This window comes from Scyliorhinus torazame, chromosome 10 (assembly GCF_047496885.1).
Source record: "Scyliorhinus torazame isolate Kashiwa2021f chromosome 10, sScyTor2.1, whole genome shotgun sequence".
Lineage (NCBI taxonomy): Eukaryota > Metazoa > Chordata > Chondrichthyes > Carcharhiniformes > Scyliorhinidae > Scyliorhinus > Scyliorhinus torazame.
This window is the reverse complement of record NC_092716.1, coordinates 137,030,183-137,042,428: the sequence shown is the minus strand read 5'-3', so window position 1 is coordinate 137,042,428 and position 12,246 is coordinate 137,030,183.

Below are 12,246 nucleotides of genomic sequence, written 5' to 3'. Positions count from 1 at the left end.
CTGGCAAGCCCCACAGTAACCACCCTCACCCACGAAAAAACAGTCCAACAGGTTACAGATAATATTAAAGCGGCACAACTCGCTGCAGTGTTCCAGTTAGGCGCTAGAAAGAAGCAGATGGCATGTGAGAGTACCTTTAAGACATGGATGTTTAAGCAATGTACCTTTAAGAAAACAGTGATGTCATAGAGTTGTTGGAGTTCAGCTCAGTCCAGCCATTTTGAGGTTTTTGCAATTTGTAAAGTGCCTGGCTGGTTTTGCTGAGAGCAATTTAAAAGTGCCTGGCTGTTTTGTTGTGAGCAGTTTAAAAGTAGAAAGCCAGTTTGAGAAAGCAGTTTGTGAAGTTCTGGTTTGCTGTGATCTGCTTAGAAGGGAGAAAGCCAAGTTTCCGAAAGTAGCGTGTGTGTGTCTGTGGGTTTCCAGAGAGCTGCATGAAGAAAGCAAGGTGCTGGAGCTGAAGTCACCCAAGCTAATATATTTATGCCATTCTCCAGAAAATATATATATCCTTTAACCTGATGTGATACTGTTTAAAGGTGTTAAGTCTCTTGGAGGTTTGAAGGAACATTTTAAGGAAGTATTTACTGTTGCAATATTTTCTGAGTTATCTTTGAAGTAAGGGGTGTTAAGAGATCCAATGTTTATTTCAGATGTTAAGTTGAGTTCATGGAATAAACAGTGTTTTGTGTTTAAAAACCCACGTGTCCATAATTGTAATCCCACACCTAGGGAAAAAGCCATGTGCTCGGAAAAGCAACAAATTCATGAAAGGGAGAGGTTGGATGAACTCCATGATACATTTTGGGGTTCTGAAAAGGCCTCACCCATAACAATTGGGGGCTCGAGGCGGATAAAAGTCTATCTATTGGATTGGCTTTTGTGAACTTAAAGACAGTGAAGGATTGTTGCTTTTCCGGTGTGGTATTTTAGTTTAAGTGGGGAGAGTGTTGTGAACAATGGCTCTTTCAGAGGCTCAGAAGTTTTTGGGGGTGGAGAATGTCACACGTAGTACGTTACGGACAAAAACGAAAAGCAGACAGTTAGATTTGGCAAGAACATTGCAGTTAACATTACCTGACAAAATGCGAAAAGGTGAGGTAATTATGGCGGTGGTTAAGCATTTGAAGTTGCCTGAGATAGAGTTTGACTCATTGGAAGTGGCAAAAATTCAGTTGCAAATTAAACAAATGGAACATGACAAAGAATTAAAGCTGTTTGCATACGAGAGTGAGGGAGAGGAAAAAGAAAGAGAAAGAGAGAGAGAGGAAAAAGAAAAGGAGAAAGAAGAAAGGAGAAAAGAAAGAATAGCCCTAGCAGAACAAAAAGAAAAAGAAAGGGAGATACAGATCAGGGAAAAAGATAAAGAGAGGGAGTTTGAACTTCAGAAAATGGCCATGAAACATGACAATCAGTTAAAATTGGCAGACATTAAGGGAAACGTACAGTTGGTTGATAGTGATGAGGATAGTGAGAAAGAGCGTCATAGTCGAAGGCTTGGTGGGAATCTATTTAAATATGTCCAAGCATTGCGAAGGTTTGACGAGAAGGAAGTGGAAGCCTTTTTCATTTCATTTGAAAAGGTAGCTAAACAAATGAAATGGCCACAGGACATGTGGGTGTTACTGATTCAAACAAAGCTGGTAGGTAGAGCTAGTGAAGTGTTTGCATCACTACCGGAGGAGGTATCTGGAACGTATGAGGAGGTTAAGAAATCCATCTTAAGTGCATATGAGTTAGTGCCTGAAGCTTACAGACAAAGGTTTAGAAATTTAAGGAAAGAATTTGGTCAAACATACATGGGGTTTGAAAGGATCAAACAGAGTAATTTTGACAGGTGGATAAGGGCTTTGAAAATACCAAATGTATGAAGCTCTCAGAGCAATTATACTTTTGGAGGAGGTTAAAAATTCAATTCCTGATGTAGTGAGAACTCATGTGGAAGAACAGAGGGTTAAAACTGCGAGAATAGCAGCAGCAATGGCAGATAATTATGAATTAGTTCATAAATCAAAGATTGGTTTCCGACATCAGTTTCAGCCGGTGAGGGATAGAAACTAGCGACATGAGAAATACTCAAGTGGTAAAGGTAAAGGTGATCTGATGGGAGACAATAAAGAGAGTGTACCTCAAATTTTTTTTAAAATCCAGGAGGGTGGAAAAGAAATGAAAAGTTTCAGATGTTTTCACTGTAATAAACTAGGCCATGAAAAGTCACAGTGTTGGTGGTTGAAGAAAAGCACTGGGTAGGCTGATGTGGTAAAACAGGATAAGACAGTGGGGTTTGTTAAAGTGGAAAAGGAAAGCCGAAGAGAAGCGAAGGAGGTGCAAACGATTGTACAGCCTGTTCAGGAAGTAATTGTTAAGAAGGTGCCAGATGTCGTTAAAGAATGTACATGTGTGGGTAAAGTTTACTAATGTTTATCAGGAGGAGCAGGTAAAGAAGTCACAATTTTAAGAGTTACAGGTGCTGTTCAATCTTTAATGGTAAGAGATGAGGAATTATGTAGTTTGGGAAGAATGTTGCCAGAAAAGGTGGTGATATGTGGAATGCAGGGTGAGAGGAGTAGCATTCCATTATATAAGGTAAGGTTGGAAAGTCCAGTGAAGAGTGGTGAAGTGGTAGTAGGAGTAATGGATAAACTATCTTGTCCAGGAATACAGTTTATCTTGGGTAATGATGTAGCTGGATCACAGGTGGGAGTGATGCCTACTGTGGTTGATACGCCAGTGGAAAATCAGTCAACTGAAGTGTTGAAGAACGAATATCCTGGGATTTTTCTGGCTTGTGTAGTAACAAGGTCACAAAGTCACAGGTTAAGACAAGAGGAGAAATCAAAAAGGGAAGATGAACATCAAGTGCAGTTATCAGAAACGATTTTTGATCAGATGGGTGAAAAAGAACAAGAACAAGTGGAGGATGAGGTGGATATTTTTAGTTCAGGGAAATTGGCAGAGTTACAACAGAAAGATGTAGAAATAAAATGGATATATCGGAAAGCATATACGGAAGAGGAATCTGAGAGTATACCAGAGTGTTATTACCGTAAAAATGATGTCTTGATGAGAAAATGGAGACCTGTACACATGCAGGCGGATAAATAGTGGGCAGAAGTTGATCAAGTAGTATTGCCGGTAGGGTATAGAAAGGAGGTGTTGCGAGTTGCACATGAGGTACCAGTGGGAGGTCATTTGGGAATAAGGAAAACTCAAGCTAAAATCCAGAAACATTTTTATTGGCCTGGACTACATAAAGATGTAGTTACATTTTGTCAATCATGTCACACATGTCAAGTGATAGGGAAACCTCAAGCAGTGATAAAACCAGCTCCCTTAATACCTGTTACAGCATTTGAGGAACCTTTTACAAGGGTCCTAATTGATTGTTTAGGACCGCTTCCTGAAACAAAAAGTGGGAATATCTTTTGACTGTAATGGATGTGTCTACTAGGTTTCCAGAGGCCATTCCAGTCTGCAATATTACAGCTAAAAGGATTGTGGAGGAGTTACTTAAATTCTTTACTAGATATGGACTACCCACAGAAGTTCAATCAGATCATGGATCAAATTTTACTTCAAAGTTTTTCAAAGAAGTTACGGATAGCTCAGGAATAAAACAATTTAAATCATCTGCGTGCCACCCAGAATCGCAGGGAGCGTAGAAAGGTGGCATCAGACATTAAAGACAATGTTGAGGGCGTAATGTCAAGATTATCCAGAGGATTGGGATAAAGGAAATCCATTCGTCTTGTTTGCAATTAGGGATGCACCTAATGAGTCTACCAAATTTAGTCCTTTTGAACTAATTTTTGGTCATGAGGTAAGAGGACCACTTAAATTGATTAACGAAAAATTGGTGGGTGAGAAATCGGAAATTACACTATTGGATTACGTGTTAAATTTTAGGGAACGATTAAATAGAGCAGGTGAATTGGCTAGACAACATTTGAAAGTTGCACAAAATGTGATGAAACAGGTAGCGGACAAGAAATCCAAAGTTTGTAGTTTTGCCAGTGGGGATAAAGTTTTAGTGTTGTTACCAGTGGTAGGGGAGCCTTTAAAAGCTAGGTTTTGTGGACCATATCAGATTGAAAGGAAATTAAGTGAGGTGAATTATGTGGTAAAAACACCAAATAGAAGGAAGTCTCACCGAGTGTGTCATGTGAATATGCTTAAAAGATACTTTTAAAGGGAAGGAGAGAAAAAGGAGATTTTAATGATTGAAACTCAAAGCGACGAATGACATACCTCAAATTAAATTGGAAAATGAGGATGTTCTTAAAAATTGGGATGAATTGTTAAGTTACCTTCCAGAGGAAAAACAAACTGACCTGAAAGAGTTATTGATATCACATGGGCAAGTTTGTAGAGATAAATTGGGAAGTACTGAAATGACTATCCATGATGTAGATGTGGGAAATGCTGTTCCTATCAAACAACATCCATATAGACTTAATCCTTTAAAATTGGCACAGGTTAACAGAGAGATTGACAGTATGCTGAAAAATGGCATAATTGAAGTGGGTTGCAGCCAATGGAGCTCACCCATAGTGATGGTAACTAAACCAGATGGTACCCAACGGTTGTGTGTAGACTATCGAAAGGTGAATGCAGTTACAAGAATGGACTCTTACCCTATCCCACATTTGAAGGATTGCATTGAGAAATTGAGACAATGTGCTTTTAGTTCCAACTTATAGACATGGAAAGAACATTTAAAACACCGTATGGATTTCTTCGATCAACTTCAGGAGGCGGGTTTGGTGATGAACCTCGCCGAAAGTGAATTTGGAGAAGCCCGAATCACTTTCCTTGCGGAGTTTCCAATATCCTCAAGACAGAGGGAAATAATGCGGTTCCTTCGCATGAGTGGATTTGATCCAACAGTTGTGCAAATGTTTTGTGGTGTGATTACTCCACTGATGGAATTGCTAAAGAAACGTCAAAACTTTCAAGGGACAGCGGACTTTCAACAGGCATTTGATTGCCTGAAAGCTGTGATCACCAATGCTCCTGTATTCGAGAAGTGCAAGGGACTCTGTGGTCAGATTGAACTAAATTATCTGATTCTGAAGAGAAATGCCGAGGAGTAGAGGAATGGATGGATCGTGCAGTCGAGAAGGATTTCGGTTTGAAGAAGAAGAACAAAGAAAATTGGACTATATTATTATACCTGTTTGCATGTGTTGTCTTTTTAAAAAAACGAAAAGGTATATTTACTGTGTACATTTCTTAGTGGATGGTGCAAAAGTGAAACATGAAACCATCTTGAAGTTGATGGTTTATTTTTTTTTTCTTGGGGAGAGGTGTCATGTGAGAGTACCTTTAAGACATGGATGTTTAAGCAATGTACCTTTAAGAAAACAGTGATGTCATAGAGTGGGTGGGGCTCAGCTCAGTTCAGCCATTTTGAGTCTTTTGCAGTTTGAAAAGTGCCTGGCTGATTTTGCTGAGAGCAGTTTAAAAGTGCCTGGCTGTTTTGCTGTGAATAGTTTAAAAGTAGAAAACCAGTTTGAGACAGCAGCTTGAGAAGTTCTGTTTTGCTGTGATCTGCTTGAAGGGAGAAAGCCAGGTTTGAGAAAGCAGCGTGGGTGTGTCTGTGGGTTTCCAGAGAGCTGCATGAAGAAAGCAAGGTGCTGGAGCTGAAGTCACCCAAGCTAATATATTTCTGCCATTCTCCAGAAAACATATATATCCTTTAACCTGATGTGATACTGTTTAAAGGTGTTAAGTCTCTTGGAGGTTTGAAGGAACATTTTAAGGAAGTATTTACTGTTGCAATATTTTCTGAGTTATCTTTGAAGTAAGGGGTGTTAAGAGATCCAATGTTTATTTCAGATGTTAAGTTGAGTTCATGGAATAAACAGTGTTTTGTGTTTAAAACCCCACGTGTCCATAATTGTAATCCCACACCGAGGGGAAAAGCTGTGACTCGGAAAAGCAACAAATCCATTAAAGGGAGAGGTGGGTTGAACTCCATGATACATTTTGGGTTTCTGAAAAAGCCTCCCAGAACACAGAGTAAAGCCTTCTTTGACAAAACCATCCACCCCGTAGAGTACACAGTCGGGTAGCAAGTAATGGTTTCACTTTACAGCCCCAGTTCTTTCCTCTTCCCCAAATTTGCAGGACCGTACTCCATTTCGGACAAAGTGAGTCCCTCCGTGTACATGTTAACGTACCCCAACGGTAAAACTGGTTGGTTCCAGATCAACCAACTCAAAGTCTACGGATCACAATGTAGCCACTCCCACCACATCTCTCTGGCAATAGGAGACGATTACACCCCGCCCATCGACAACTTAGTCCTTCCCCTATGCCAACCCTCCCACAGCCATGCTGGCATTTATCCCTTGTCCACGCCCACAGATCCGAAATTGTCTCCGCCCACAGGTACAGACTTTCACCTTGAACTTGACTCTGACAACAGCCAGAGCCTCTCGGATTTGATTACTATCCCTGAACATTGGCGCAATCTCTCTGCCCCCAGTCACCCCAGCCCCCGGGACCACGACTTAGATATCTTTGACCCCCTATATGCACTCCCCCAGTCACAGCCACAGCCACCGCCCGACCACCGTAACTTGCCCTCTACTCGCACCCTCCCTACGCCTCACGGCAAACAAGCTCCTCTTTGGCACTGCGACAACTCTTGCAGACTAGTAAGGCACGACGATTCGGATTATCCAACGGCCCACGCGGCCAAGGCACAGAAATAGCAGACACGAGTCTGGCAACGGGGCAATGGTGATGATTCAGATACTGACCCTCGTTTCGGTAATGCTTTTACAACACTGTTTGGTACAGAACCCTGAGGTGTCCAGATGATGAGAAAGAGACACCGCCTAAGTATTAAGGTGTCCAAAGTTCTGATGGAGCCTGCCCGCCTTTTTCCTTATTTTTTCTACTACATGGTTTTAATTCATTTCGGCCGACACAAAATTACGCTTTTGATTCGAGGGTACGATCCCAATGTCAGTTAAAGGCACAAGTTTGTTGAGAAACAAACTTGTCTTTATGACAAGTTTCCACATGACTACAAGCTCTTACCGTCCACCTAGGTCACCCAGGTAGGGAGTAACGGCACTGATCCCTGCCCTACCTGAGGACCTCAAATTCATCCGGTCAGTTAAGCTCGGGTAGTGGAGTAATGGCACTAATCCCCGCCCTACCTGGGGATTCCATCCATTCTTATCCCGCAGCGGCCCACACGCACCTCATGTTCCCGTCACTTCATACGCTCTGGAATGGTTTTCTATACTCTGCATGGCCTTTGGCAGGCCTTAGTTTTACCTTCTCTACTCTCTCTTTGGTTGTGGTATGAAGAATGCATTTTGCCACGTTCTGTACGCTCACCCCTTCTTTCCTTTACCTCCCGCAACCCCCTGGTCGCTTCCCACCTGCTATTTGCACAAATGACACAATTGATTGCTCTACATGCTGCTACTAGAAAAGACTGGGCGAATAAATTGTCCTTCCACTCCCCGCATCGACCACAAGCTGCGAGAGGCTCTGTACTAAAAAAATCTTGCATTTCTTGTCTCTCCAAAATGGTATTTCAAAAAGAGAAATGTCGGAGTCATACATGTGACAATTGTTACGGGTCATTGGAGTAAGGAGAGAAGGACTAATAAAACAAGATATTAACCAAAGATAATAACAGTAACTATGCTTGCACCCCCAGGATTAAACGGAAAACAGAAGACACAGGATGAAGCAAGGACTGCTGGCATGCGTTTGGATCATCGCTGGACTTCTGCAACTGCGCGCGCAACGGACTGTTTTAACAAACACTACACCAGCCCCGAACACTACTACACAACAGGCCACCACCAGCCTGGACACTACACCACACATAAAGACAGACATCGAAACCCCCACTTGGTGCGAAAACATTGCTAAATGGAACCCCCTTTCATACATAGTAGAGGCTCTTCCAGTAATTGCAATCATCTGCAGTGTCATTCAGACACTCTGACTCCATAAATGGCGAGCAAAAGCCTCCCGCTCCCCGATATATACAGTCCGATCCCCCTTCTTTAGAATTCAACAAAATTGAACTCATGTAACAATCACTGCTAAAGATAAACCATGTAACTCTTTAACTTTCTTAGGATTAAGTAGAAATGTGATGCTGCTGTTTTAAATTTTGTACTGTATATAAGTTCTTTGATATTCACCAGCAGCATGAGAGTAGCTTAGCTAGTGTTAGCTAGAGATCAACTGTGTGAATAAATTAAATGTTTTATAGTGACCTAAATTATAGTAACCGTTAGAGATGAATTGATTTATGAATGTATTAATGGAATATTAGGTAAATGTCCCAAACCATAAGATAGAGTAGAGTAGAACCTTGCCTTGACCAAGGGTGACCGGTCCACCAAGGATGAACAGGGATCAATAGTGTGATCCACCACGCTTCGAGTTCAGGATCAAGAGGACGGAATGTAGCCATCTAAGATGACCACCTGCAAAGGACCTTGGGAATTATGGCCAACACAGGACTCAGTCAAATTTAGAGCCTATGTGTATCTGAAACGTAGGTAAGCAGACCTGATCGAAACTCCCGCTTGTTTGCATTTTAATGGCCCATTTTCCCAGGACAATAGAACTCCCAAGCAACCGGTATAGCCACAGACTGATCGGCGCCACTTCCCTTGCTCAGAAAACACAACTGCCAAGGTCAATGACCGCTAAGGACCCGCCCAGCCTCCAAGGCACCCGCTCCTTTATTGGCCGAAATCGAAGACAGTGATCAGAGCCCTGTCGAACTATTGGGCCCAAGGTTAAGGACCGCCCCAAAGAGTGCAAAATTCCAGAGGGATAAAAGAGAGCACAGCCATGTGCTCTGTCTCTTTTGGATTTGATCTGTGCCAACTCAATCGTAGCAGGAAAAGCCAGCCAAGTTCAAGACCAACGATCGCTACCTGACGGCAGAGCCCAGCAGAGACAGAGCCACTTTCAACGAACCAGCCAAGTGAAATCCAGATAAAGGCCTTATCCATGTGTACAGTGCCAGTCACCCTGATGTTAAGTATAGGTTATTGTAGCTGATAGGTGTAGTTTAACTCGTAGTGTATATTGTGTTTGCATGTCGAGATAACTTGTGTATGTAAATAAACCATCTTTTGAACTAACTAACTGGTTGTGTGGTCATTTGATCGATATAAGGGAAGGCTCGTGGTTCACTAAGATAAATAGAAATACCCACAGTATTGGCGATGCTGTTGGGTGACAAAAACACCAACATCATGCGCCAAGGTTATTTTAATACTGCCTTTATTACCTTCTGATGGCAATTCACCATTACCAACAGCCAGCTATTCAGGCACTCTGGCAATCATGTTCTAAGGCAAGAATGCATCTCAGCCAGGCTGACTCACCCTAGTCCAGGCCATCTCTGTGGCATCCTTCGTTATTTTGGCCTGCAGAGGCAACATAAACGTATGCTAGCTTAATATACAGTGCAATGAGGGATATTGCTCTTCATTGTGTCTGTGTAACAAACACTGAATTCATTTACCTTTATTCTGAGTGCACCTACATGAGCTTCTTACACATGCAGCATGCAGATATAGCACTTCCCTTGGAATTCTGTTTGGATGAGTCAAGTCACTCACCTTGCTGGAACACAGCAGGTCATTGAATCTTTTCCTGCGCTGAACTTATGAGCGTTGATGGTCTCTTGCTGCCCTCACTGCAGCTGCAGTTTGAATCTGACCTTCTTGGTTATTGCAGTGACATTGCAGCAGGGGAGTGGACTGACCTCCTCTTCTGGAACTCGGCCACTAAAACATGAAGGTCCTGATCAGAAAGTATGGGACGGCTGGACCCATCCCTTCCCCTGCATCTCCTCTTGGTGACATTCTATGAATAAAAAGATAAAAAGGATGTTGAGTCAGTCAGATTACAATGCTCTCATTCATTTTTGTGTGTTTACATGCAATAATAATTTTTACCATAGCATCATGAGGGAACTGGTCAAGGGTTAACAGTGGGGTGCATGCTGATAGATGAGTGGTAAGAGGGCAAAGGGAAGGGAAAATGAGCATGGCATTGTTCATCATTCATCCACCTTGAGTCTTGACAGCTAACTACATGACTGCAGAAAATCACTGCAAGTAGTTGAGGCCAAAACTTTGCATGCTTTCAGGAAGCAGTTAGATATAGCACTTAGGGCGAAGGGGATCAAAGGATATTGGGGAGAAGGCGGGATAGGCTATTGAGTTGGATGATCAGCCACGATCAGAATGAATGACAGAGCAGGCTCAAAGGGCCGAATCGTCTTCTCCTACTCTTATTTTCTATGTTTCCATATTTATATCTGTACCAGGTAACAGTAGCAAGACAATGCCTTCTCCATGCTTTCAATACTTAAGTAGACTACACTCTGATTAGGTAGCAATAATGACAATTCTCCCATCAGGAAAACCCATGATGGGCCAACTTTTCCAAGATCAGCCAGTAATTAGAAAACATTTACAGTTTGAACACCTACCTAACCCCTCCTCCATGGCACAAAGACTTCACCATTCACGACCAATCTCTCCAATGAGCCTTTCTGAAGGCTCACTTTTTATCTGTGCCTGAGTCACCCAACCCATGCTACGCTCGCCTTTGAACCCTCACAAAAACTCCTAATTTAGCTGCCCCCTGGACCAGAATTTGTAAGTTTGTGGAGCCAGAAATTTTCCCATCTCTGTGCACCCAACCTGGGAGTGAAAATTCATGCCTGTGTCTGCCATCCCTTCTCCACTGCCTATCTTTCAGCCTTCCTTCCAGTTCTAATCTATCTGAGAAAACCTCCCAACAATATACATCAGTCTAACCCCAGAAGACAATCCAATTCCACTCACTAGCCAACTCTGATCTCTGCGCGAGAAGGCTAAAGACCTAGTGATGGGTTTGAGGGTTCATATGCAGTGCCGTATGTTCTAATAATGTTCTTGCCTTCTAATTTTCTTCTAACTTTGACAGTATCTTGCTTATAGGAAAGTGGGAAGGGATTACATTTCTTCTGCGAATAAGGTTACCTTGAAGGTTATACCACACTTGCTAAGATGACTAAATAAATAAATAAATCATTCAAGATTTGCTGTCGTGGTTTTGCTGCAAGACGTATGTTGTGATGTTGGATTATACTTCCGGCCGTTCTTTAAATATTCACTTATATTATGAGGAAATCGTGTATTGATTCAGAGTATTCCATGAATATTGGTACGTTCAGGCTTTGAATCTTTCATTGAGATTGGTGCCAGCCTTTTCTTCATTACACAGCTTCCCTTTTCCTGTCAATAGGTAATGTTTTATCGTCTGTGGCTGTCAGTTGATTATCTGTGTGGAATATTTATCATCAATTCATGTTTATAATTAATGTTGTTGTATTTTATTAATTTGAACTGAAACATCTGAGGCAGCATGGTAGCATAGTGGTTAGCACAATTGCTTCACAGCTCCAGGGTCCCAGGTTCGATTCCCGGCTTGGGTCACTGTCTGTGCGGAGTCTGCACGTTCTCCCCGTGTGTGCGTGGGTTTCCTCCGGGTGCTCCGGCCTCCTCCCACAGTCCAAAGATGTGCAGGTTAGGTGGATTGGCCATGATAAATTGCCCTTAGTGTCCAAAATTGCCCTTAGTGTTGGGTGGGGTTACTGGGTTATGGGGTTATGGGGATAGGGATGGAGGTGTGGGCTTGGGTAGGGTGCTCTTTCCAAGAGCAGACTCGATGGGCCGAATGGCTTCCTTCTGCACTGTAACTTCTATGATGATACATTTAACCTTATTTCTTCTTTCCTGCACCAACTTTGACTTTAGCTCAGTTTTTGTTATGCAATCCTGCAAGGTCTGACATTTCAACATACTCATTTTTATGCTCCAGCCGGGGAGAACCTGAAGCCAAAATGTCACATTTATTCTGTATGTTTTTTTTGCCTTTTGCTTTCAACACACATTTGGCACACAGTAAAAATGTAACCCAGGAGTGCTGGGGAAGGAAAATTGAGACCAAATGTTGCCAGCCATATATTAAAGCAGAGCAACATGAACATGTTACGTGTTTTGTTCATGGCAGTTGAAAGCGATTTTCAACCTGCAAACTTCAAGAATCCCATGAACCATGTCATTGTCTGAGAGGTAGATTCCGTGAAACAATACAGTCTTAATGATTTAGTACCTTCTAAAACAATTTTGTTTGTTATATAACATAAGCATTAGGGTGTTCTAGCATTCAACTGTGATTCTAACTTCGTTCAGC